Source organism: Canis lupus, chromosome 24, assembly GCF_011100685.1.
Source record: "Canis lupus familiaris isolate Mischka breed German Shepherd chromosome 24, alternate assembly UU_Cfam_GSD_1.0, whole genome shotgun sequence".
Lineage (NCBI taxonomy): Eukaryota > Metazoa > Chordata > Mammalia > Carnivora > Canidae > Canis > Canis lupus.
This window is the reverse complement of record NC_049245.1, coordinates 6,969,124-6,995,516: the sequence shown is the minus strand read 5'-3', so window position 1 is coordinate 6,995,516 and position 26,393 is coordinate 6,969,124. Positions and strand designations below refer to the sequence as shown.

Here is a 26,393-nt window from a genome sequence, read left to right as displayed (position 1 = left end):
AAAAAAAAAGAAAGAAAGAAAGAAAGAAAGAAAGAAAGAAAGAAAGAAAGAAAGAAAGAAAGAAAGAAAGAAAGAAAGAAAAGAAGAAAGAAAGAAGAAAGAAAGAAAGAAAGAAAGAAAGAAAGAAAGAGAAGAAAGAAAGAAAGAAAGAAAGAAAGAAAGAAAGAAAGAAAGAAAGAAAGAAAGAAAGAAAGAAAAAGAAAGAAAGAAGAGAGAGAAAGACAAAAAAATCCAGCAATCTCTGTTGTAAGATTCTCCAGAGTCCCTGTTGCTGATTCTTATTGTCAACTGCCTTTCCTGACTGCTGTCCCCTGACTTGATTTCCTCCTTGGCCTTCAGATCTGCTTTTGTACACTGCAACGCTGGCTCGATTCAGCTCACACCGTTATTCTTTGCAGACTCCCAAGACTGGCTCAGAAAAACCTTTATGCTGCCTATGCTGCTGAGTCTCTTCATTAGACACTGAGGGAGGGAAGGACAAAAAAAGAACATGTAGAGCAAGAAGAAAGAAGGATCTCAGGAGAGTGGGAATAATAAAGCAGCCATTAGCAAACTTGAAAAACTCTTCTTTCTTCTACGGTGTGCATTTCCAAGTCTTATTTTCAAGGGAATTATTTGAAATGGCTGATTTGGAGAACTTGGGTCATTTAGGTAAATTTGGATTTAGAGCCTGAACTCTCACCCGAAAAATGATTCAATTCATTGTAGCAAATGCTATTTCATTCAAAAGCCCTTAGAAACAATAGAAACAATGATAACAAAAATATATGCAGTCTGCAAAGTGGTTTGTTGATTTCTAGTAATTGTTTATATAAATAATCTCATCTCTTAAGAATAAAGGAGTCCCTTATAATTCACTATGGATTAAAATTTGCCATTTACTAAATATTTTGCAGGAAGATGAGAAACAGCTAGAGCCAAAAGATTGCTTAGTTTAGATCACTTGCAACTTTTTTGCTCAATGATGGATAAACTAATGATCTGGAACAGCTATGTTTCTTTCTAGGTGGTATTACAATGTCAAAGGTATGGCTTATCTGTCAACTCTGACCTAAATGATAGTTACTAAATTCCCCAAAATGCTACTTGTCAATAATCTATTTGCAATGGATGAAGGAAGTTGTTCTAGTCAGGATAGGCTAGGTTATGCTGCAGTGACATATAATCCCCAGAGCTCAGTGGTGTGAACCACAGACTTAAATATGATGCACATGCATTACTTGTAAATGGAAGAGCTTGTTCCGCATCACCTTCACCCCAAAACCCAAGCTAGTCACAGTAGCAGGACAGAGGGAGGATAAAGAATGATCATTCAGTCTTGATCCTAGAAGTGACATATGTCATTCTGCTTACATTGCTTTAATCCAAAAGTTACATGAGTTGGCCTAAATTCCATAGGGAGTCGAAAAATAGAAAACTAAGTATTAAGGAACAAGTGTAAATTTTAACAGAACAGGAATAAAGACACCTTAATTTTAGAGTTCTAGGTTCATCATCAAAATGTATGAAAACAAAAGCAAAGCAAATAATAAAATACAGTGAACCAAGAATGCACATTGAAAAATTGAATGACATAGTATCAAAAACAAGATATGGGGAGGGACATATTATAATTTGAATCTTATTTTATGAGTGAGGTTCAAATATATTAAGTGACTTGCCCAAGATCACACAGCTATTTTGCAGTGGCCTTTTACTTCTGGTTGGTAGTCTTTGAATTAGGAACCCACAAAGACTGAATTTCAAAACCCCACCGGTAATGAAAGCACAGCTAGCATAAGAATTTTTTTTTAATAATAATTATTGAGGCAGCCTGGGTGGCTCAGCAGTTTAGCGCCTCCTTCAGCCCAGGGTGTGATCCTGGAGACCTGGATCGAGTCCCACGTCAGGCTCCCTGCATGGAGCCTGATTCTCCCTCAGCCTGTGTCTCTGCCTCTCTCTTTCTCTCTGTGTGTCTCTCATGAATAAATAAATAAAATCTTTTTAAAGACTAAATTAAATTAAATTAAAAATAATAATAATTATTATTGATCATTTCTTCATTCTATTTGTAAGGAGCTAATTGCCATTTATTCCAATAAATAAAGTCAAACCACCACTCAGAGACCCTTTATATGTCTAGATTGTCCAGGCTTATAGGATAAGCAATTGCCTGTTACCTTCTCTAAGAGCTTATCCTTCAATAAACCCTTAGGATAAACCATGAATATATGCTTAAGCATGTCATCTGAAGTCAAGGAGAAGGATTGGCAAGTATTAAAGAGACATGAGAGAGCCTGATTCACCCCAAGCAGAGTTCTCCAATAACCATGTGCTCTTAATATTCCATAGAGGAAATGAATAATATGGAAAATTAATTGTAAAGAAAATATCTTGGCCATAAACTTTGGCATACTCAATTTTCCTTCTGAGCTTGCTTAATAATAATTTTTAAAAAATCATGTTGGCAAGCATTCTTTTCTCACAAGAACTTTTTTGTTGAAATCAAGAACTTGTTTCTAAGAATCACAAAGAAACATAGAAACAAAAGTAATAAAGTAACAAGAAGAAATGACAACCCTATTACAGGGTCTGAAGAGGCATGTCTGATGGCCTTTGCATCATGTTTTGATAACAGATTGAACTTTGAGGTCTGTGGTTCAGAGAGAACCATTAAAAAATCATCCATGCCTTTAATAAAGATAATGTGGGTCATCTAGTTGTGATGCTCCTATAAAAGCAGGTGATAAATTAGTAAACAAAGCATCTTAGAAGTTTTCTGCTCCAAATATGGTCCCAGTATAAGACTTTCTTCTTGATCATCTGCTTGATGGTCATATTACCCCAGGTCCTGTGATGGGGTAGTTCACAGCAACTCCAGCTCTCAAATTTAGCATGTCTTCCGCTAAACTGAGCTGAAATTTTCCCAACCAAACTTCTAACATTTGTTCCTAACTTCCTCCTAAAGTGCGACAGAAAAGGACTGTCCCTTCTTCCTATTATTGTAAATATTTTAAATTGGTTTTCATGTCCTCACTCAAAATTTCAAAACACAGAAAAGAAGCTGCCTACTAAGATTCTTGCAGGTTCCTCAAGTGTGTCAAGGTCCTGAAGCTGCCAAACCATGAGTCTGTGCTCTGCTCATCCACAGAAAGTATGTCTTCTGAGATCTTAAGGTGCTGTCAGATGTCCGAAGTTAACACTATCTGGCTGATTGTGTTTTCTGGATGAGGATTTGGGGGAAAAATTAAAAATTAAAAATAAACTGAGAGGAAGGTGAGTTCCTAGAGACACAACCCTCAGAAGAAGAACCTTAATCTCCTATATGTTGGAAGTGACAATTGCCCTGCTGTAATAGCAATCAGGAAACTTTTTACCATGTCACTGCTGTTTGCAGTACTATTCTTTTGGCTGTATTTGAGGGGATGCGAGGACTGACCATTACAGGAACATAAGTATATCGCTTCTTGTTTAGATTTTATTTCATAGTAACAAAATTCAACATGAATTCATCTAGACTTTGAAGGAGGTTAAGGAGTATAGTACCCCCAAAGAACTACAACAAATATTTACAGCCCAAATATTACAGGATATGAGAATAAACTAGAGGGTAGAGAGTATTCTCTCCAGATGAAGAAGAAATTGTTTGGTACTTAAGATAAAACACAAGATCAAATCTATGAGATTTGCTTCCAGTTAGCAATAATGATCAATTCAATCTTAAAATCAAAGCATTTCATTGATTCCAGAATAGTAATACCAAAGACCATATACTTGCTTCTGGCCGCTGAATCTTAACAGTGCAGATTTAAAAACCAGGAACCATTTTTAGGGGGTCCATCATCTATCTTGGTTAAGATCCCAAAATTCATATGGTTCAGTGAGTTCTCATCAGGAAATTTCTTCCCATGGATGGGCTCGCTATCAGGGCCATTGTGGCAGGTGAAGTCTCAATCCTGGAGTGGAAGCAGAATGGGCTGGCAAGACGATGACTCTAAGTGGTATCATATGCAAATCAGGAACCGAAACATTTTTAAAAGAGCAAATTTGGAAGCATATATACAAAAAACTCTAGAAGTATGTTATATAATAGTATTTGAAAATGTGATAGAATGGACTCAGGAGTTAAATGTGCAACATTTAACATTAACATTAACATTTAAATGTGTAAACATTTTACCATCAGGCATTGTTTCAAATAATGCCTCTGCTAAGTGAGAACTGCTAATCTGAATTTTGTCCCATTTACAAGAAAGTTAATTGCCACCCAAAATATTGACCACTGTACTTGATCTCTCAGCAGCATTCAAAATGACTGTCCCCTCCTTCCTTCTTGAAACATTATTTTTTCATGACCAGAGCCCCATGGAAACCATGCAGTTCCAATCCTTATACATACCAAACTACATCTGCATCTGTCTGGGGAGATCTGTTATTGAACTTTACCTGCGAGGAAGACACCAAAAGATAGAGAGCCATGTTTTCCCTGACTTTTATGTCTTAACACTGATTGAGTTTCCTTCTCACCTCCCTGACCCTTCTCTGTCTCTACTTTAGGCTCACTTTCTTCTGTCTGGCATTTAATGTTGAAGCTCCAGAAAGTTTAGTCTCTTTTCTTCTCCCTCTATACTCTCTTTACTGCAGCCTGTGAAACTGAGTATTCCATGGTATTTCAAAGCAATGTAGCACGGTAGTCACCCATTCCCACTGTCCAGTCCCATTCTGAGATAAGATTGGCTTACTATCCAAACATGATCAAGGCCCCATGGTGAACCACGTCATCCTAATCCTTGTACCTGCCTCCACAAGCGTTTTTTCTATCTGGGAAGGCCCACTGCTGAGCAACATCTTTTGGAGAGACACTAAGGTATAGGGAACCATGTTTTCCACATACTCATACAACTTGTGTTTTTGACTTATGATTCTTCCTTGGAGCAGCCATTCCCACACACAGACAATCCTTAGCCTGAGTATCGTCTTCATTATTTCCCTTTCCTGCCAGGTTGCTATGGTGCTTCAGGGGGAATTGAGACACAAAATCCCTCTTCTTTGAGGCTTCTTTCTATTTAATGCCTTTTTATTGAGTATAAATCATATTTTCTTGTGCCTTTGTGTCTAGTAGATTTAGATTGTATTCTGAGCATTGTGTATGTTATAAAGACACTGCATTCTGTTATGTTCCTCCAAAGAGTTTTGTCTTTGTTGTTGTTTTATTATTTTTGTTTTGTTTTAGCAGACATTCAACTTGGCTGTATTCAAACTCAAAATTCTATGCTCCCTGCAGTGGGTAGCAGTTCAAATGTCAGTTCAGTTCTTTTAACCTTAGTAGGATACTTGGATTCTGCTCCATGTATCCATGGTTGTTGAGTCAGCAAGAGAAAGGGGATCAGTTTATACATAGAATTTCGGACTCCTCAGTTTTGCTTCACCTTTTAGGATTCTCCTCCCTTTGCAGTAGTTATGGGGTTTTATCAAGTTTTAGTCTACCCATGTGGTATTGAGTGGGGCCTTTCCTCAAGTTAAAAATTGTAAAAAATAAAAAAGGGACACCTGGTGACTCAGTGGTGGAGCACTTGTCTTTCGCTCAGGGTGTGGCCCTGGGATCGAGTCCCACATTGGGCTACCTTCAGGGAGCCTACTACTCCCTCTGCCTATGCCTCTGCCTCTTTTTGTGTGACTCTCATGAATAAATAGAATATTTTTAAATAAATAAATAAGTGTATGTATGTATGTTGTAGAGAAAATAAAATAAATAACTCATCCAGTGCTGGTCCTTTCTTCAAAGGATAGACGTTTCTGCCTGCTTCTGGTCACTCTCCAGTATTTTCAGTATATGTATTGTCCAGAGTTGTGCATTCATGTTACACTTCCTCAGAACCAGCTTCAAGGCAACCCCAGGGTTCCAACCTCTAATTCACTAGCTGTATAAGTTGTGTGACTTTAGGACAGTTTCTAAGTACAAAATGAATATAATGATTTCTATCCTATAAAATCATTATGCATAATAAATAATAGTGACTGTACCAGTCATACAATAAATGCTAATTTATTCTTGCCATTCTAGCTCCCAAATGAGCCCATGGTTAATTTTCAAATATAGACTTTGACTCTATCTGAATCACATCAGGGGTTTGTGTATGTACTTTTGTTTTTTAACGGAGTGTCACAAGATTAACAGGAGGTTGTGACGTTGTTTAGGGATGAGGTTTGTATTGTTAAAGACATGGTATAGGTTTGCTAACAGCTGCTTTATTGTCCTTCTGAGATCCTTCTCTCTTCCTGCTCTACATGTCTTTCCTTTGTCCTTCCCTTAGCTTTCAATGAAGAGCACAGGAAGAATGAAAGTTTTCCTGGGCCAGTCTTAGGAGTGTGCAACGAATGAAGGTGTGTGCATGGTGTATGCATGGACTATTTCTTAGACAGTTAAGCTATTTTGTCAAAAAAAAAAAAAAAAAAGATGAGGTATGTGTGGGTGGCTCAGCGGTTGAGTGTCTGCCTTTGGCGCAGGGCGTGATCCTGGGGTCCCGGGATCAAGTCCCACATTGCGCTTCCTGCATGGAGTCTGCTTCTCCCTCTGTCTATGTCTTTGCCTTTCTCTCTCTCTGTGTCTCTCATGATTAAATAAATAAATAAAATATTTTTTAAAAATGATGATAATATACTTTTCTTTCCTCTGCTGAAAATATTCAAGCATTTCCTGAACAACAGTTATATTCTATGAGCGAGTAATTTGCACTAGAAATTTCAATGTCTGTTTAAGCAAAGAAAGTAAAAACAGTCATGAAACTACTCATAGTAACACCAATAAATGCACTAGCATATACCTTTTTTTTTTTTTAAGTTTCCACAGGGCAGAAATACAAAACCATAATAATACGTAGAAAACTAGAAGTTTAGAGTACATATCCAAAAGTTTATTAACAGAAGACCAAACTAATGTATAATTAGGCATGAGTACCAAATTATAAATAGATTCTTCATTTCTTAATATCATTGCATACCAAAAACTGTTTATATCATGTGCATAACCCCCTAATGAAGACATAAGCCATGAGGTAAGCAGAGTATATTGGATTTACTTGGAGTTGCTTGGTAGCCATTGGCCATGAAGGATATATACACAACAGTGCCTATTCCAAGAGTGGGTATTTCCTAGAAATGGTCTCCCTCTTGTGCCTGCTCTCTCGAAACTCCCATTAGTATCTACATATCTTAGCTGCCAATAAGTGGATTAGTGGTGCCTTTCAAAGTAGATTAGTGTCCCTCTGCATTTAATTAAAGTAGAGTTCATTCCATCACCCTTAAGAGCAAAATTATGCAGAGAGAAATTCCTTATGTGCAGACATTGACTACAAATATGTCTCCCATTTGGGTCCTTAAAGTGATCCAGTTGGCTGCACAGTTCAGAATTTCTGGAATAACACACAGTTTCAGTGCTTTTTCTCCTGAGAACAGAAGTGTCAGCTCCATTATTGGGAAGGAAGTGGGGAGGGTTCTCTTCCTGACGTGATTTGGAGCTCACATTTTCTAATAAGATCCCACTTGTAAGTCATTTTGTTTAACGGTAAAAATATTAATGTCCTCCTCAAGCTGATAAACTTGTCAAAGGAGAAGTCAATCAGGGTGTTTCTCTGGCTCATAGATGGACTCAGGTCATTAAACACATTCTCATCAGACAGAACGATCTCAGGATTGGTTAATGCCATAAGCATCAAAATAAATTGTTTCATAGATGGACTGACAATGCTCTGGTCTGCAGTTGGGCTGCCATTTTAAATAGCTTCTCTCACAATAGCAAATATTTCAGTCCTGAGCCATTTTATGCCCCAAAATACATGAACTACCTGACTTTTTCATAAGAACTATAACAAATGACTACAAAATATCTATCCTAGTGGTTTGCAACTATGGCTACCCATTAGAAACACTTAGGAAACATTTAAAATGCATGCTGAGCCTCACTCTTAGAAATTCTAATTTCACTAGTTTGGAGTGGGGCCCAGGCATAGCATTTTTTAAAAGGACCCTAGGTAAGTCTTCAGTTAAGATGGAGAGTCAAGGTGGAAAACTGCTCTCTGTTCTCTCCAATTCCCTCTCTGTCTGGGGCTTTGGGAGTTCCAAGAAGATAAAATATTCCTTTCTTGCCTTTTTGGGTTAATCCCCCCTAAAAAATATTTTTACTTAGACTATTTTACTTATCCATCTCTGGATAGTCTCTATCCCTTGGCTTTCAAAATGGTGATGGGCAACATGTGAAAAAAAGAAACAGAAGGGCAGAGCACTTGGAAGGGGAGTCCAAGCTCACCTCATTTCTGCTGCTCTTCGAGCTGTACACACGCCATGTATGTCAAGGTAATGACAGTGGATAGGGAAGGCAATACACAGAATGCTAATGTCCTAATGGGCACAAAAAGAGACCACAAATGGTTTGCGGGATGGTCAGGAGCTAGTTGGGAGGGGAAAATCCAACCACAAGAATGATCAAGTGCATTATCTGTGGCTGTGGACACTGGTGCCCACACCCACTCTGTTAAACAGGTGACCGAAGAACCCACCCAAAAGCCAGCTCTAACTGTTGCCTCTTTGATTGTAACAGCAAAGCCCCAGGGCATTTTCTTTCTACTCTTCCACGCCCACTCACCCAGCCTCAACTGGCTTCAAAGGCTTTAAGAAGACCCTGCTGTTTTGTAGAGTGTGTGTTTCTCTTTATCATTTGTATCTCACACATGCACAAAATCTTTACCCTCAAGACTGGATTAGGTCTTACAGGTGCTTCCTTGGTGATGCCCAAAAGCATGTGATGACAATGCCTTCCTTATCTATGAGAACACCTGAGGAAGCTCAGAGATTAAACAAATGAGACTCAACTCAAACCATTGACAACACCCAGTACCAAATTTATTCCTGATTCAAAGTTTACTGGAAATAGCAAGATACAGCCAAGCTTTGTTCCCTCAGGAAGATCTAGGATTGTTGACACCACTGCCCCGGTTGTCTATTGTCTTCGGTACGAGGATTGCTTTGCCTAAGATTTCATATATGAAGTGTAAGCACATTGCTTGAACAGAGGAGTCATTTTAGTTGTGAAGCACCTTTTTATACCTGTCCTTTCATACCTTAACTATGATGGCACCTGACATATCATGAAAGGACGCAGATGAGATTCAGCGTGAATCACTCATCAGACCTAGCATTAAGTTCGCTTCTGAATCAGTTTACATGCAATAGCAAGACATAGCAATTGGCAAATAAATCACATGGCTTATGAGACGTTTTCCAGTGAGCCATGTCCCATAAATACATATATTTCAGGTTTATTTACAATAAGTAGCTGACACAGACTAGGTTTCTTCTGCTATAAGTAACTCATAGACAAAGACTCTCCCTTATCTTTCTGCTGGTAAATATCATTTACCAAATGGTAAATTACCGTTTGTGTGTTTTACAGTAAATTTGGTTACTAGCGAGCTGACAAGAGAATTCATCTGGTTTATCTTTTCTTTTCCCAGATGTCCCAAATACAGGCCAAAAATAGGTTGTGGCCTGCTGTTAACCTTTTTTTTTTAGCATTTATAAATTAAAACAAAAACCAAAAAATCTTCCATACCCACTGCTATCTTGACTCCCCATGAAACCTTTGGAGCAAGCAGAGCAAGATTCCTCCTCCTTGTAGAGTGGAGGAAATTCCAAATTCAGAAAACTGGAGTTATCCAGACCCTTAAAGCAAGTTGGGAATGAAGCAACTCGAGATATTTAGCCCCTGATCCACAATGTTCTGTCTTACACTTTCCCTTCTGGATCATGATGCTTCATCAAGAACAACACCTAAGTCGTCCTTGAAACTCGCATGTATATAAAGGAAAAAAAAAATTCAGAAGCACCATTTTAAACAATGACCATTGGATAATGTCTTATGTGCTCTGTGACTACCAAGAGCAGTAAGTCTTAGAGCTCTGAGCTGTGTGGGTGATGGAAGCATCGACGGATATCTTTCTAGTCACTGCTTCCAGGGGAGAAGGGAGCTCCTCTCAAGGTAGTGATAATAATGATTGTTCTCTTATGCACACGCGTGTTCCATCAGCTAGCATATGTAGCATGCTCTTGCTATACTCATCGATGACTCTCTAGTGCCTGTAGGTGTGGAGTAGGCACATAGTAAATGTTTTTGTTGGACTGAATAACCTGCATTTGGAAACTCACAATAACCTTTCAAAGCTGGAAGCTCAGAAAAAAATTATCTTTACTTTGCGAATGAGGGAAGCAGTGCTTAAGGAAATTTAATGGCATTTTCAAGTTTATAGCTGGAAAGTATTCAAATCAGGGTTTATCCCCAGATTGCAATGAACTCAAAGAAGACTCCCCGCCCCTCCTCCTGGGTTGTATGAATACCATGGCAGTGCCTTTTTTCTCTTTTCACAACCAAGGTCAGCATTGTTACTCAATAATCTCTTCATTGATTATGTAACCTTTGCCCCTCTTGTCTCCAGTTCAATTCTTGTTATTCAAAATGCAGACACTGAAAACCTTCTAGACTCTTGTGAACAGCGAGTTTGCAAGATAAGGAGTGAAAACTGGACACTTAATGCAAAGGTCCTTGGCACTAAATACCCATGTGCCTCGAACAGTCCCTTAAGTTGATAAGCTTCTGTTTCAATAACTGTAAAAGAGACCGTTCCTGTGTCCACTGAGTTCTAAAAGTCTCTGATAACTCCCCTCTTGCTACTTATTTTTGTAGTTTGCACTTATTTAGGTGCATTTTAAGGAACTGGGATTATATTTTATTTTCTGTTCTCAGTTTAATTTCACTACCTGTGAGACACCCCAGGTGAGATGCCCCATTTTTCATCAGCAGAGGCCAAGATCCATTTCATCATGGTTTAGTTTATGTCTGTCCCCATTCCTAGAAGCTCAGTCGAGTCAGCAGTCTTCCACCAAGAGCTTAGACAGGCAGTGAGAGGGAAAGTGTATTTTTGAGGACCTTTAAACACAAATCTCAAGCATGGCTGAGATAAGAAACCCAGAAGCCTTTTAGGGATAATCCCCTACCCACTTAGCTCAATCCTTAGGTAGGCAGGGAGTGGCTCTCTCAGGAGCTGTTAGCCAGGTTTAGTCATAGCAGTGACTATCTACCTGGAGCAGCAGTTAAGATACACATCATTTATGTATCTTAACTTATGACATATCCATGTGTATATTGATTGTTATCTGTTTACTTCTAATCATAAGTTGGGGTACAGAAGGGAGATCTTTGGGTATTCTTTGGGGTAATTTCAGTGTTCTTTGTCCCAACTGCATAGCAGATGCTCAGAGCATCAATGCTAACCCTCTGATCTCTCTTTGATTGTTGTTATCTTTTGTCCTAGTTCTGGTACAGTGCGACGTCTCATTTTTCTTGTGTGGTAGATTGGATTGTTGTTACACTTCTTCATTGCCTCTCTCACTATAAAATTATTCATCCACATACTTTGCCATGTGACTTTGGAGACCCTCCCCTACTCTAGACAGAGTATGTTTCCTCACCTACTTGGTTTGTGACTTGGCCCAATGATTGCTTTAACCAATGTAATCTTAGCAGACTAACACATGCAGAGGCTCTAAACGTGCTGGCATGGACTGGCCTGTGACTGCCATAAGCAGAGTGTGCCCCTTCAGGCTGGGCCCTAGAAGGCAGACACATGAGCAGACTTGACCAACCCATAGCTTGAAGCAGAGCTTCCATCTGACCCGAAGTCACATAAGCAAAATAATAATATTAACCTCTGTTGTTGTAGCCAACTGACATTTTAGTGATTGTTCTGCAGCATTATTGTGGTCACAGGTATTAAAGTACATTTCCAGTAGGCATGCTATAAACCTAAACATTGTTTAGGCCTCTGTTTGAGATCACTACCAAAAGCCACTGTCACCTGGAAAATAGGGCCAATTGGACACTTGCAGGAAATTAACTTGAGTGGCCCTCAAGCCAGCAACCAAGCAATTCCACTAACTGTCTGTAAGTCCGAAGGTTATAGAACTCTACCAGAATGTAAAAATTCACAGCCTGTACATTCCCTATTTTGTGCTATGATTTTGAACAAGCCACGGAAGACACTGCTCCTATGAGAAAATGGAACTTTTATTATACAGGTCTTCCCTTCCCTTGCCTTACTAGAGCAGGCAATTTGCTAGAGTTTGAGTATATGCTGATATATATGACAAGCCAGCTGTATTTGATATCCTGACCATTGCCTCCTACTTAAAATAAGCAAAAACTATTTGCAATTATTAGTTAAAGCACAAGTACCATGATTGGATGCTTACCATGCACCAATCCTTACAATAGATCCTTTGCATGCATTCATTCTCTCAAAAGTCATAGCAATTCTATAAACAGAATTCCCAGTCTGTAGATGAGAACACAAGGCCCAGAGAAATTAAGTAATTTGTCTAAAGCTTCACATCTGGCTTATAAATTAGAATTTCAGAATTTCTAGAATTTCAGTCTTGTTCCTTCTGAGTCCAAGGCAATCCTGGTCTCCAGCCTCTGCAAGTCTTGTTCTTACCTCTCCAATTTTAGGTGATTTCTCTGGCACCAAGGCCAGGGCTTGGGCTCTATCAGGTTCCTAAGTTTATCTCCCCTTAGGCCTTACTAGCTCTCTTGCAGGCAGGTAGCAATGACAGATCAGGACCACCATTGCCCAATGCTAGCTTTTAAAGGAAATGAACACGAAAAGATGACACTTCACTGTGATACATCCCATATGCCAGCACCAGAAGAGAATTATCTTCTGTGTCACATGCTGGTGCCAGCATGTGGAATGTATCATAGTGAGGTGTCATCTAGCTGGGTGTATGAAGCTGGGTGTAGGAGCTACAAATCCACTTACAAGGATGTTGCTGTCAGAGGTGTCTTGACCTTGACCAACTCTTGGTCCCATGGGCAAGAAACACTTGTAGCAGGGAATTAAAGTATGATAATAAGCATGAGCTTTTCTCCAAGTTTTTCCTACACAAACATTTTCCCTTTGGTAACGGGCTTTTGGGGGTGATGTGAAGAACATGGACTCTGGAGTCAGATAGGACTGGTCATAAACAAGCCATTTACTTGTGTGACCGTACTCAAGCTAGTAACTCCACCTCACCATAAACTTCTGCTTTTGACTTGCAAATCAGGGATAATGCCTTAGGTTAGATTTCCCAGAAACAGATCCCAAGATGAAGGGTTGTATTACTAAGGAAGCACTCCCAGGAGACGCTGGAAATTGAGTAGGGGAAGCAGGAGAGACAAATGGAGGAAGCCAAGCAGGAATGTAATCTCAGGCAAACATCCCGCAAACCTGTAGGCACTCCTGGGTGGCTCAGTCGGTTAAGTATCAGACCCTTGGTTTCAGCTCAGGTCATGATCTCAGGGTCATGGAGCTCTACACTCAGCACAGAGTCTGCTTCTCTCTCTCTCTCTCTGTCTCTTACCCACTCTCTGCCCCTCCCCTCCCTCTCTCTCTGAAACAAATAAATAAATCTTAAAAAAAAAAAAAGGCCTACAAAGAGTATCCTCAGCCTAATCCTCAGCAGCACTCTGGCCCGCAAATTACACCTCTGAGTTCACCCTCCTAGAGCTGTTTTGCTTCTCTGCACCTGTTAGTGCCCAGTTCAGGGCACCTCTGTGTCTCCAATGTTTCCAAACTAGCTCCACTGGCCCAGGAGAAACCCTATGAACATAGCACAGCTGCTTACTGTTGGAGGCAAGAACACACCCAAAATGGGTGAAAAGGGACCCAAGGTGATTTTGGAGGAGTACCAACATTTTTCACCACAAATAATACTTATCTTGCTGGGCTGCTATATATCTATATGGATCTCTCTCTGCAGAGTTAGATCTAAACATCCTGACACGTAAATGCCACTTGATGAAGAGTATGTGTTAGTGTCACTGTCATTATTATTATTAGTGTTCTGTTATTGCACATATCATCTCGCTAGGTTCACAGCCAGAGCTCTGTTTGCTCTGCTCGATGATGCCCGTGGGCTCCATTTGCCATCAGGGTTGGTCCCTACATGCTGATTTCACATCATTGGCTTTCTCTAGTTGGCACCATATGTGTCACCCAATCTCACAACCACCGTCCTTTTGGGATCTTCTTCACAAGGGTCAGAAAGGCCCCACTTCTGGTCAGGTGGGATGTTTTTGAGGGAGGCAGGTGGCTGAGGGCTCAAGTTTGAGTGCTACTCTATCTCTCAGCAGTGCCACGGGGCCTCCAGCAGGACTCACCAGCCCCAAATCCTCCTCTCTCATTAAATAAACCCCTGGCCTTTTTAAATTTCGCCTATTCATCTTCCCCCACTAAGGGCTAGGGATTGCTCAGAATGAACCAAAGTCCACAAAAGAGCTTCTCTTCCCTTTATGTCTAAGATCCTGCCCCAAGAGACCTGGTGCAGCCCTCTCTCCCTAGGAGGCCTAGGACACCCACAGGAACAATGCAGTGTGGGCTTTATTTAATTAATCTTTTTAACAATCAGCCTTTTCCCTGTGCCAGTCGGGCAAACTCATCTATGGAGGAGCCTCCCCTCTGTGACTAATCCTCTATGTTAAAAGATAGTGCTTTGCTATAAAGCCTTTCCATACATCAGCTCACAAGGGCTGTATCTTTTCACAGTGCCTGACAGCCCCCTTGGCCACACTACTCTGGGACCTCATTTTCTAGGCTGCCATCATGCCTGAAATTAATCTAAGATGGGATCCTTTTACAAGAGTGGCAGCAAATATCCAATTCAATTTGCTTTCACCCAAGATTTCCCAGGAGTCATGCCGAATGAGATAATCAATGATGATTACAGGGCTTGGCCTGCCTCACTGAGCCAAAGTGTTAAAAGGAGGGAGAATTTCTGCTCCAGTGCTCACCCAAGCCAGGCAGATCCATTACTATTCTCAATGGCTCTAAACCATATGTGCTGCAGTAGTCACGTGGGGTAGGTCCAGGGGATGTACCTACGTAAGAAAAGAAAAGAAAATTCATTTTTGCTTCCCCTTCCACCCCAGAATAAGAGAAACAGAAATGTGTAGAGCATCTGGAGCAAAGATAAGTAGACTGCTCAGACCAATGATGCTGAAGAGATTTAATTTAAACAGCTAAACTTTCCTTGTCTCCGTTAGAGACTAGCAATGCCTTTGCTACTAATCCAATCAAACAAAGTATTAAATTACTTGTTGCTACCCTTTTAACCCTGTGAGGACTTTTTTCTGCTTGGATGGTTATTTCCAAACACCACAACATCCAGTGAAGGAAAGTCAAGGGCCTATGGTTCCAGGGGACCAAAGAAATCCTCCCGCCCCCTCCTCTTTCCCTGTCACTCCTCCTTCTTGCTTCACTTAGTTTTTTACTCACTGTCTGGAGTTGGGGGGGTGGGGGATCCTGAGTTCTGCACATTTTTACAAAGGCTGTATGTGTCCCAAAGTGAGGACATGATTGTGTACTAGTTACCTATTGCTGTGTAACAAATTGCCCCAAAATGTAGCAGCTGGAAACAGCAAACACATGTAATCTCGCAGTTCCTTTGGGTTGGGGATCCAGGAGCACCTTGTCTATGTGGTTCTGATTTGGGGTCTCTTGTAGGCTGTGTGGAGGGTATCAGCTGGGGCCACAGTCATCTTGAGAATGACCTGGGGAGGATAACCTCTGAGCTCACTCACTCATATCGCTGTTGGTAAGAGGCCTCAGAAGATCAGCTGTCAGGCAGACTGAGGCGGGTCTTGCCACAGGGCTGCCTCACCACCTGATGGTCAGATTCTTCTAGAGTAAGGGACCCAAGAGAATGCAGGAAAGCACCCAAGAGGGAGGCCACAGCCTCTTTATAACTTACTCTCAGGAGTAAAGTCACACTACTTCACTGCATACTGTTGTCAGTAAACCCAGCTCCTGCTCAAGTGAAAAGGATCACACAGGGCTTGAAGACCAGGAGCAGGGGTCTTTAGAGACCATCTTAGAGGTGATTATGACAGATAATTATGACAGATAAAAGGCCTGCTCTCTGGAGAGATCATCTGAGCATGATAGTGGAGAGGCATTGTCCCATCAGACACTGAGCTCATGCATGTCTGAGGCAAACTCCAACGGGGGTTTCTTTTCTGTGATGCGGAGTGCTAACTCCAGGGACTCCAGGGAAAGAAGAAGGTATCTGCGTGTACTCAGAATTGGTCTGGGTGCTCAGAGTCAGAATCAGAGCTGGAACCATCCTAAAACCATCACTGAAGGTAATGGTCTAAGGATGTACCTGTTGGCCTAAGTGCTTCCTGGTCACATTGCCTAGCAGCATGGTGAGCAGCACACGCAAGACTGCAGGTGAGAACTCTAAGACATCAAAAGGCAGAAGGGAAGAGACACAGGACCTGGGCTAGGAAGACCTAGTTGGCGATCTCTCCTTTCCTTTTGTGTAAGATTGTTATGTCATGGCCCGACTAACCATACCTCCCAGTATCTATACCCCTCTCCCACGCTGACTCTGGGCTTGCCCATGTGACTTGTTTGGGCCAACTCAACAAGATGCAAGCCCTTGGTAAGTGTTATATGCATTGGGGCTTGTCTTCTGGGGAGGCTATCCTGGGGCCATGATGCCAGGAAGCCTCCCACTGTGAGGAAACGGGAATGAAGCTCTGGCCATCCCAACCAAACACAGCTCCAGCCACCTTGCCCTTCCAGCGGGACACAGTCGCAAGAGTTGTCTCAGACAAAATTGGCAAGGGGCCAATCCAAGCACCTCACAGAACTGTAAGAAGTGATAACTTGCTGGTTTAGGCCACTAAGTGCAGCAGTGATTTGTTACATAGAAATAGTTAACGGATGTATTATCGCCACCACCAGAACTGTCAAACCTATGTAGATAGGCAATGGTGGGATTTGGAACGATCCTGTGGTCCCAGAGGCCCCAACGCCAGAAAGCAGCACCCGCCAAGTACCTCGATGCATGCTCTCTCTCTGTTATGCCACAGAAGGAGTTAACAAACATCAAATATCTGGTGGTCCTTTTATTCCTCAGAGGGAATCTGGGCTCAACTAAAAACAACTAAGCTCCACCACAGATGTATCTTTGACTTACAGGAAATTATCTTAAGAAATTGCAAACCAAAGGCCCTTAACAAGCCAGGGCTTCCTAAGAATCCAGGGGAAACTGGATACAGGACCACACTATGCTCTGAAAATGCTCTGTGGGGAAAGCAGGGCAGCCATCCATCCCAGCAAGTGATTTCTGTGGATGGCGATCAGCACAGTGGCTCCGGTGCTGTAAGGTCACTGGCCCAGGTTGCTCTCAAAGGAAATTGTTTTTCATTTCACCAGCAGGTGAGCAAACTATAGCACTTGGGTGACTCGAGCGTCCCGGGAAGCAGTCAGGTCATCCTTCTGTCTGTTGAGAAGAACATGTTGTCTGAGCAACATGACTATTACAATTAATTCCTCATCCCTACTTCCCTGGTGCCAGGCTCGCCCTCCGAATCAGTATGCAGAATGAAAACCCACTGAGACGTGAGGAACAGCTTGGCCACCCTGCTCCACTGCCTGGTAAAATTCCACTCGCTCGTCAAGTTCCAGTCCCAGCATCACCTGCTGTGGGGAAGGCTGTTTTGATCACTGGGGAGAACAAGAGAGGGTGCACGCTGCATCCTTACCACTGCTATGCATCATTACTATGTCCCACAAGGGCCGGCCATGCCTCCATCCCCAAAATTCGGGGTCACATTAAGAGGAATATTTTGCCGTGGACATCTTGATATACTTAGCACGCACCTGACACCTGGTAGCATTTGGTGAAGAGCTGCACAATTCAGTCAGTCAGAAAATATTCATTGAATTCCTGCTTTGTGCCAGATCCCTGTTCTAAGATCACACCAGCGAACAAGACACACATTCCTACCTTCAGAGAGCTCGTATTCCACCCAGAGGAAACAATACACAAAAAATAATAAGTAAAATACAGAGTATATGAGAAGGTAATGGATGCTATGCAGAAAAATAAGTCCCATAGAAGCTGAAACTTTGAGCAAACACTTGAAGGCAGAGAGGGATTTAGCCAAGAAGGATCTAGGGGAAGAGAGTTCTGGGCACATGAAACAACCAGTGCAAAGGTCCTGAGGCAGGGGTGTGCCTGGTTTATTTGAGGAACAGCAAGCAGGGCAGAATGGTGATAGCTACGAGAACCAGGATGTATCCTTAGAAGATGAGACTGAGCTGGTCCTGGAGATGATTGAAGTTCATGTGGGACTTTGCAGGCCTGAGAGAGGATTTCAGCTTTTTGTCTGAAGAAAATGGGAAACTGCTTTGGGATATTTGAGCAGAGGAATGACACAGCCTGACTTAGGTTTTAAAAGGATAGATTTAAAAAAATAATAATAATAAAAAATAAAAGGATAGATTTGACTGGCCAGTGGGAAAAAGACTGTGGGCAGGTACAAGTGGAAGGAGTTAGGAGGCAGTAATACTAAGAGCCCTGACGAGAGACGCAGGGGGCTTGAAACAGGCAGCGGCAGTGGTCAGACGGTGATGCATTCCCAATAGTGCTTTCTAACAGATCCGATGTGATACGTGGAGGAAGATGTGAGGAGTTGCAAGTAACTCCCTGAGCTGGGGCCTGAGTAGCCGACAGGGAAGAAGGGGTTGCTCAGGTGGGTTGAGAGACACAGGGCCTGCCGGGACATGCTGAGTCTGATCTTTCTGTCAGTGGAGAGGTCGAGGAAGCCGTGGGATATTCGAGACTGGAATCCAGGGAGGGCCTGTGGGCCAGAGACCTGAACTGGGAGGAATGCACATACTTAAGCCCCTTACCTTACCGTTTTGATTCCACTCTCCTCAACATTAAATTGGTTAGAGGGAGAGTCTCTCAGGCAGCATATTAGACTGGGTGATTTTCTACCATCTTTTCCGGAGCTTATACCAGTCATTTATCTGAAGACAATTCACATCCCCCCCGTGAACACCTCTTTGGCATTCTGCCTTTGGGGGCCTCTCCACTTCTGATTCCATTTTGCAGGCTCCTGAGACATCACTCTTTCACACAAAGACCCCAAGTGCAACTGGAGAGCCAGCAAACAGCCATGGGTGAATAAGCCAGCTCTGGGGTAAGGAGAGGACACAGCGGGCAGAGAAGGGCACAATTGTCCAATTACCAGACAGCAGCGGGCTGCAGAGGGCAGACATGCAGCTGCCCACTTGCAAAAGAAGCCAGTGTTGCTCCGGGGCACAGGCACAGATGACTTTATTCTTTCCAACACTGAGCAGGGGGCTCCTTGCATGTTTGCCTTAGAAGTAGAGTGAATGTGTGTCCTGCTTTGCCTAGAACAGCCTGGGTTGGTGTTTTTCATTCTAGCATAATTATAACTGCATCTCCTTTCACTTCCAAAATTACCCCAGCTTGAATAATAAATCACACGGTCACCCATTTTATAAGCTTGCCTCTTGACGTCTTTGACCTAAAAAGCCCCCAGCGCAGCCTTTCCCTGATAACCCAGAACTTTCTGACTCTTGAGCAGTTATGAATTAACTGAATCTCCATGGGCCAACCCTGGAAGCAGTAAAAGCATTAAATTCTCTTCTCCTTGCCACCTCCACTTAGAGGGACAAGGACCTGGGCAATGATCTATGCATACGACTCTCCACTTGGGAATCACTGGGGTCACTGTAGTTTTCAAGGTCTCTGGGCTTGTCTGCTTTTTTTTTTTTTAAATATTTATTTATCTATTTATGATAGACATAGAGAGAGAGAGAGAGAGAGAGAGGCAGAGGAGGAGGGAGAAGCAGGCTCCATGCCGGGAGCCCGACGCGGGACTCCATCCCGGGACTCCAGGATCGCGCCCTGGGCCAAAGGCAGGAGCCAAACCGCTGAGCCACCCAGGGATCCCCGGCTTCTCTGCTCTGAGTCCAACCCTCTGAAGAGTCCTGGAGCTGACAGTATGGTAAATGGTTCAGGTCACCTATGCAGGACCACACTCTATGGTTTTAAATCTATTCATACCATAGTTCATTAATAACCTTTCTTTTTGGGGCACCTGGGTGGCTCGGTCAGTTAAGCGTCTGACTCTCGATTTCAGCTCAGGTCATGATCTCAAGGTCATGGGATCGAGCCTCACACCGGGCTCTGCTCTCAGTGGGGAGTCTGCTTAGGGTTCTTTCCCTTTCCTTCCCCCTCAGTCCCTCCCAAATAAATAAATCTTAAAAAAAAAAAATAACCCTTCTTTCCTTTCATGCAACCAACACTTATCAGATGCTTGCCTAAAGCACAAGGAGGGGGATACAGAAAAGATTTCTACAGAAATCTATAGACCTTTGGGTCTAGCACAGAACATAAAATGTGAAGAAATCATGAAAACTTGATGTAGAAGCAAAATGACAAAAAAGGTCAGCTGGTCTGAAGGCAATCCGATGATATGAAACCAACAGCTTGTGTGTTGATTATTCACTCTGCAAACATTTGGCGAAGTGTCATTTACCAAGTGCCAGCTGCCTGACGTACACACCTCATTCAATCTCCACAGCCCTACTCTGAGGTCAGTATCATTATTTCAGCTTCATAGATGAGAAGCCTGAGGTCAGAGAAGTTGGATGACTTGCTGAAGCTCACGTGGCCGTGGCACAAGAATTGAAACTGGGGTCTGCCTTCACCGTCTTTCCGGACACCCTTTCCAAGTAGAGCACTGCGGGATCTTTCTTCCCAACTCTTCCCAAGGGGGGATGGTCATTTCCTTGAAACACACAGGTGAGCCCTTGTAGAAGGACCCACGGCGGCCACATCCTCTCCGGCTAAAAAGCAGAGCTGGGCCTGGGGTGAGGAGAGTGGGTCACGGACCGAGGCACCAGATTTAAGGGGGCGCCAGAAACCCCATAGTCAAGATAAATAACGTTTGAATACAACATTAGGAAAAAATCAAATTGACAAACCGCAGTGCTCGGGCCAGCTGCCTGTTTTCATAAATACGGTTTTATGACACTTCACGGGTCCAGACAGGCCCCATTCCTGGCCGCACAGGCCTGCTCTGGCTTGCGGAAGAGACTTGCTTTGACGATCCAGCCCCAAGGCCAGCGAGCTTGTCTGTAAATAAAGGCCACGTGGCTGTTCCTGGAGCACCGCGAGCGACCCCAGGGCGCGCCGCCTCTCCTGCCTCCTCGGAGCCAGAGCAGCCTGGTGCGATCGCAGACGTGGGCAGGACAGAAGCAGGAGGCTGGGCCGGGCCCTGGGGGGTTAAGTCGCCGCGGGGGATGAGCCGAGGGCCACCGGGGTCACCTGTCCTCCCCGCAGATGTGACTGGAGCCCCTGTTCCTGCAGCCGCCTGGCTCGCGCGCACGTGGGTGACTCCACACCAGCGCCAGCGCCAGCGCCAGATTATTAATGGGAAGAGCGTGCTGGGGCCTCCAGCAGCCATCCTTAACCGTGGACATTATTGCTCAGTTTTGAGCTGCACCCAGGGACTCGTGAGAGGAAGACATAACGCTTGTTTGTGGAACTTTTATAGCTAATTGACATTTGCTCAGTGCTCCCCCGACAACTATCGTGGCTCCTGATTGGGAGGACGGTGGGAAGCACCAGGCTGCCTACCGCCTCCAGAAGGGGCCGTATTTCTGAGGCACCACTGGGAAAAAAAAAAAAAAAAAAAAGAATAAATAAAAAAGCCGTCAAAATAAACATACTCAAAAGCGATAAAGAGGAGCTGAAATGATTGGTGAAAGTAGTTTTCTTTGTGCAAAAATAACACGTGCTGTTTTCATGCTAATCGAGGCCTTTGGCCCATCCCGGGCTGTCCCATTTCCTCCGTCCTCCGGAGCATCTCCCTGACTTCTCTCTCTATCTGCTCTTTGCTCTCCAGAGACCGGAGCACAGGCGCGAAGGCCGCCTTTCCCACCCGTGGGCCTCCGCGGTGCAGGCTGCAGGACGCCAGCACCGGGGCTAGCGGTACGGGTCAGAGCTGCAGATGCTGGCTGCTTGAAGTCAGTTTATTTCTTTTTGAAATCAAAACAATTGGAATCAAGCTGAGACATCAGCTGAGTGCTAGCACTTTGACTCTCATCTCTGGACACATACAGATCACCCAGGAAGGTGAGTACCTGGGATAGCTCACAACACAGCAACAGAGGTGAAAAGGCACTTGGCATGAATGCCGGCTGCCTGTGTATGTGCGGAACCATTTACCATGGGCTTCGTTCTAGTTTTCCTGGCGCAAAAAGTCACTGCTTCATATGGAATGCATTCACTTGAGAACATTATTTTCAGGATAGAACAATATTCCAGATGGAGGCCACCCTCTGCCAACCAAGCTTTCTGGTTGCATGGGTGACTATCATGTCTTGCCTATGAGGAGGTCTCCTAGCCCATGCATGTCCTGATTGGAAACATAGATCATGTCAAGTATAAAAATCATGGAATGCAACTGAATGTCCAATGTCCACATATCAAAAACTTACATAACTTAAGGCACAGGAAAGTCTATCAGGCATTTGCTCAAAACCTATGTTCACTTACTTTACACGCAGCTCAAATAAACTCAGAGATCAGATTTCTAAGTCAAAGCTGCAAGGAAAGGGGAGGAGAGGGGTTGCTAGAAGTAATGATAGTGACAGCAGAGAGAAATGGCAGAGAACAACACCCTGGCAGTCATGGGAGAGATTTTGTTCTAGGGTGGGAAGGGGGGAGGGAGCAGCGGGAGAGGGAGAGAGAGAATCTCAAGCAGGCTCCATACCCAGCACAGAACCTGAAACGGAGATTGTCTCAAAACCCTGAGATCGTGACCTGAGCCAAAATCAAGAGTCGGCTGCTTAACCACTGAGCCACCCAAGCCCCCAACCAGGCACCCCAGTAATGGAAGAGATTTTTAATTCAAAATAATTAGACATGAGGGACGCCTGGGTGGCTCAGTGGTTGAGTGTCTGCCTTTGGCTCAGGTCGTGATCCAGAGTGCCCAGATCGAGTTCCTCATTGGGCTCCCTGCAGGGAGCCTGCTTCTCCTTCTATGTCTCTGCCTCTCTCTCTGTGTCTCTCCTGAATAAATTTAAAAATCTTAAAAAAAATAATTAGACATGAGAACTCAATGAGCCCGACACACCAAGTCTGACAGATGTAAGGACACTGTGGGCATCACTGTAAGATGCCAGAAGTATGTCAAGGCATTCAGGGAAAGCATAGTTTTGCCTTGAGTTCTGGAGCTCTGTGTAAGAAGCAGGAAAGGATACATCCCCAGAAAAAAGTTTAACTCAAATTGCAATTATTGTTGTTATTATTAATTATTATTATTAATTGAGGGCAAGTAAAAGAAACCCTATGTATCAGACAGGATTCTTTTGCTCTCAAATAAGAGAAACCAGTCAATTGAGCTTAAACAAATAGAATACATTAACTCCCTAAGTGAAACTTCATAGCTGATCTGAGTTGAGAAATAGCTGAATTCAACTGGTCAAATGATGTCATCAGGGATCTTCATCTTTTCATCCTGCTTTTCTCTGAAATTTTCTTTCAACCAGTCAGTTCTGAACTCTGGGACAGAGAGGATTGAATGATTGATTGAGTCGCAATGGTTGAAGCATAAGTCCTCGGAAGGGTTCTTTTTTTTTTTAAGATTTTATTTATTTATTCATATCAGAGAGAGAGAGAGAGAGAGAGAGAGAGAAGCAGAGACACAGGCAGAGGGAGAAGCAGGCTCCATGCAGGGAGCCCGATGCGGGACTCGATCCCCAGTCTCCAGGATCAGGCCCTGGGCTGAAGGCGGCGCTAAACCGCTGAGCCCCTCGGGCTGCCCTGGGAAGGGTTCTTATTGGCATAGCTGGGATTATGTGCCATTTCCAACCAATCACAGTGGCCAAGGCAATGTGCTGCTCTAATTGGCTAGGCCTGGGGCCCATACCCCCTAGGGGGGCAACAGAGGTTGTGGGTCCTTGTCCACTGTAGTGTGGGTGGAGGGGAAGGGTGGTAGGCATACCCTGAGGGTGATATGAGAAGAAGGGGGTAAGGATGTTGGGCTTGGTAAAACAACTGATGTTCATTGCACTATTAGCTATCATGGAAGCAATTTTCTAGAATGACTCGATGTCTAAGAGTTTTATTAGAGTCCTGTGTTCCCTAGACAAGAGACTCTGAGATGGGGAATTAAGGGCAGGTGGTGGTTGCAAAGGATTCTTGGGACAGAATCTGGGAGGGAGGAAGCGTGGGAAGCTGAGTTGGGCAGAGGGAGGAGTTGGGCTGTCATGAAGTCACAACAGCAGCTTCAGCTCAGCCCACAGAATGCTCCAGAGGTCAGACAGATTTTCCAACTTACCCTGAACTGAGGCAAGGGGTCAGCCATCTGTACATCTCTTGAAGCAATCATTGGACCGACCCAAGGGAAGGGTTTATTCTTGGGGAGGAGGCTCCCCTCGTCAAATGCAATTCTTGGGGGAGGGACACAGGTGAGTGCTATCACCAGGCAACATTCCCAGAATCTAGAAAAACAGTTGTCTCATCGGAAGGGGAAGGGGAGATCTGGGTGGAGCACAAGAATGAAGTGCCCAAGTAGGGAGGCAGTGTAGTGAGGTGAATTAGAGTAATACTTTCCCAAATGTGAGGCAGTGGGCTTCAGATTCTATTCACCCTGGTACCAGACACCAGTGTGGCCTGAATGCAGGGATCTCAGGAAAAGAGAGGTGGGCAGCAATGCAGGCAGGCTGAGGCCATGCAGCAGTCTGAAGCACTTTGTGCTAAAATGATGAGGTAATGAGAGACATTCTTGAGCACCGACTGTGCTAGTCCGTGCCAGGTTTTTTTCTATCACAGAAGGGATTCTACAACTATTGGATGATGAGAATAAAAAATGTCTCTAATTACTCTATAATTTTGCAAAGGTATGAGGAATTTATTTTATTTTATTTATTTTTAGTAGAATTAATTTAAATACTAGTTCTTGGGGTATTGTTTTAAGAAACTTCTTTCCCAATCTGAATTACAGTGAGCATACTAATAGCAAAGGAAAGAGGGACACAAGGCTTGTACTAAATCAGTTCAAGGACAGGAAAAAGAACAGTTGTTCAAAAGTGAGCCCCAGGGGTGAGCAAAAGTGTATTCCTGAAAGTGTGTCAAGGGGAAATCAATTTCTAAGAAGAGGTAGGAAATTAAGGGGAAGTCTTTTTAAAAATGCAATCACAGAACTCATGTAATTTTTTAAGGCTTCTTTTTAAAGGAGAATCACAAAGAAATCCAGAAAATTAGGTATAAAGAAGGGTAGGTGTTCTAAAACAAAGAACAATGAGATAAACATGGTGGGACACAGTTTCTAAGAGGAAAAGACAAGAGAAATAGAGACATAAGAATCTTTCACTTGCCCTCCATTTTTACCTGCTTTTTTTTTTTTTTTTTTAACAGGAAATATTAACCGGGAGTTTGTAACTGAGCCAAAGAGGTCCATGGATACCTGTGATTAAATATAATATTGTGTACATTCTTTATCCATGGATCTCAGCAGACCCATAAAAGGGACCGTAATTCCCAAATTGTTTAAGAACCAAGGTCCCAGCCCAAATAATGACTCCAGTGAGTAAATAGTTGTAACAGAAAGAGAAGAAGTTTGGGAACTTCTTTTACTTCCTTTTTGAGTAGATTTCTTATTTTTATGGTTCCAAATTAGAAATATATATTCTGAAAAAAAAAAAAGAAATATATATTCTGTGAAAAGTTTCCATCCTTCCTCTGCCTACATCTAAGTTTCCTCCATATAACAAATAATGTGGCCAGCTTTTGTGCAGCTTCCCAACTGTATCCTCTATAAATTTGTGTGTATGGGTGTACACATGTGTGTATATATATGGTACATAATATGTATTGTATATATATTATATGAGCAAATATACATATAAGTACACAATCATATATATAGTATATGACCATGTATATGTACCAATAACATATATTACCATATATATTTATGTATTCATTTATGTATGCATGTTTTCCCCCAGAATAGTGTACTAGACACTTTTCTCCTTTTTCCCCACTTAATATATCCCTATCTGGGCATAAAAATCTTTCTCACTATTGCTTAAAGCTATTCATGAACATACCATAATTTAACCAGTCCCTCAATGATAACCTCTTGGTTATATAAAGATACTTTACAATTATGGCAACTGCAATAAATAAGTTTGACTGCACGTAAATTTGTACCCGTAAAACCATCTGTAAGGTAAGTTCCTATAAACTGATTAGCTGGGCAAAATGAGAAGTGCATTTGCAATTCATTCTTTTGAATATGTACTAATTTTTATTAGCTCTAAATGAAGGTGCCTATATTCCCACACTCAATAGAGTGTATTAATATCTCTTTATCTTTTTTAGGGTAATATTTGGAAAAATATCTCAATCAAATTTTATTCACATTTCTCTTATTTTAGGAAAGTAGACTTTTTCATCTAAGTTCTATTTATATTTACTTTTCCGTG

At 42.7% G+C, this 26,393-nt stretch overlaps 2 long non-coding RNA genes across 6 annotated transcripts in view; one reads left to right on the top strand and one right to left on the bottom strand.

Annotated features, from left to right (window-relative positions):
- Nucleotides 1–15,968, bottom strand: part of LOC102156970 — a 52,879-nt gene extending 36,911 nt beyond the window's left edge. Inside the window, exons 1-2 of the long non-coding RNA XR_005377527.1 lie at nucleotides 15,817–15,968; nucleotides 14,858–14,944 (exon numbers count right to left, since the gene is read on the bottom strand). This is a non-coding gene — a long non-coding RNA (uncharacterized LOC102156970). The remainder of the gene's footprint in view (nucleotides 1–14,857; nucleotides 14,945–15,816) is intronic.
- Nucleotides 15,969–16,022: 54 nt separating this feature from the next.
- Nucleotides 16,023–26,393, top strand: part of LOC106557691 — a 29,150-nt gene continuing 18,779 nt past the window's right edge. For 4 of the 5 annotated variants that reach the window (XR_005377531.1, XR_005377529.1, XR_005377528.1 and 1 more), the window contains exons 1-4: nucleotides 16,023–16,295; nucleotides 18,976–19,063; nucleotides 19,693–19,897; nucleotides 21,803–22,032. This is a non-coding gene — a long non-coding RNA (uncharacterized LOC106557691). Of the gene's footprint in view, nucleotides 16,296–18,975; nucleotides 19,064–19,692; nucleotides 19,898–21,802; nucleotides 22,033–25,320; nucleotides 25,489–26,393 lie in introns of all 5 variants that reach the window. The other variant, XR_005377532.1, reaches the window with a different exon arrangement.